Genomic DNA, 1,278 nt, shown 5'->3' with positions numbered 1-1,278 from the left:
AAGAAGAAGAAGAAGAAGAAGAAGAAGAAGAAAGAAAGAAAGAAAGAAAGAAAGAAAAGAAAAGAATGAGAGAAATAGAACCCCATGTGCGGATAGGGGAAAAAAAAGGGAAAAGAAATGAGAAGATAAAAAGATTCGTAGTTTGAATGAATGTGATACTTCGATTTAAAAGAGAACCGCTTTAAGGGAGCCACATTAGCTTTGCAGCTCCAATTGAAGTGGCGGATTCCGCTGAAGCTGAACTTGGAATATTAATTTTAGGGGTCAAGATCAAGTGTTTAAATATCGGTATTGGGTATCGTATCGGAGGGGTAATTTTAAGAGACATATTGTATTGTATCAGAGAGACGCTATATATGCTAAAGATACACATGGAAATGGTCAAGAAATGCATGGCTGTGCTTAGGACACACATAAAATACATTGTTGAAGCATAAATCGCCTTATTATGCAATATATAAATAAGTATATCAGCTTGATGCAAGGGTTTGAGTTGTTTTTACCTAATCTAGATGCATAATAAATAAAAAATAGTTTTTGAGCACCAAAAAGAAAAAGAAAAGAAAAAAAAAAAAGATAATTGTTTCAATCCGTGATTCGAGCATTTTTAGTCCCCAAAACTTGTTGAAATTGGTGAAGATTAGGGTCGTTTTTTATGTTAAAAGATTTCCTTCAACTCATATTGAAGAGAAAATCAAGTTTCCAAGGCCTCCGGTTGCTCAATTTTGTATCTCACTCACGGTTTCTGTTTTGCATGTTAAAGGAGGCGTATCAAGTGTTTCTTACTGTATTGGACTGTATCAGTCGATTCAAACATTTTTGAAAATATTGTATCAGTAAGTATTGTATCGATACCCACCGATACCAATATGATATGATACCTACCGATACTTAAAACCCTGGTCAAGATGGCCCGTAGATTTGGGGCTGAGCTTCTCATTGGGGATGGTGATTCTTGTGTGATCTTACAATGGATTTCAGCTTACAAGGGAGGATGCTAGAGACCACAAAGTTTGATTTGGAAAGATAGATCTTTGGCCTTCTTGATGAATATCTCATTCAATTTGTTCCAAGATCTTGAATGCAATTGCTGATGAAAATGTTAATGAGGGTGCAAGGAGAGATGTGATGTATGTTGGGATTATCCTTTGCCTGCCTAATCGAGTTGTTGTTGTTTGTCTGCCTCATTGGCTTTGCTTGCTAGATTTTGCTCTTTTTTTTTTCTTCTTTGTTGTGGAGTCTCTCTTGAGTTGGGTTGATTGATAAAGTTGTTTATTA

The 1,278-nt window shown here is 35.6% G+C and overlaps 1 protein-coding gene across 12 annotated transcripts in view; it reads left to right on the top strand.

Annotated features, from left to right (window-relative positions):
* Positions 1-1,278, top strand: part of LOC122092049 (probable protein phosphatase 2C 51) — a 66,676-nt gene that overhangs the window by 12,187 nt on the left and 53,211 nt on the right. The window lies entirely within an intron of this gene.

The sequence above is a fragment of the Macadamia integrifolia genome, chromosome 10, assembly GCF_013358625.1.
Source record: "Macadamia integrifolia cultivar HAES 741 chromosome 10, SCU_Mint_v3, whole genome shotgun sequence".
NCBI lineage: Eukaryota > Viridiplantae > Streptophyta > Magnoliopsida > Proteales > Proteaceae > Macadamia > Macadamia integrifolia.
Note: the sequence above shows the minus strand (reverse complement) of the source record. Positions and strands in the feature narration are given on the sequence as shown.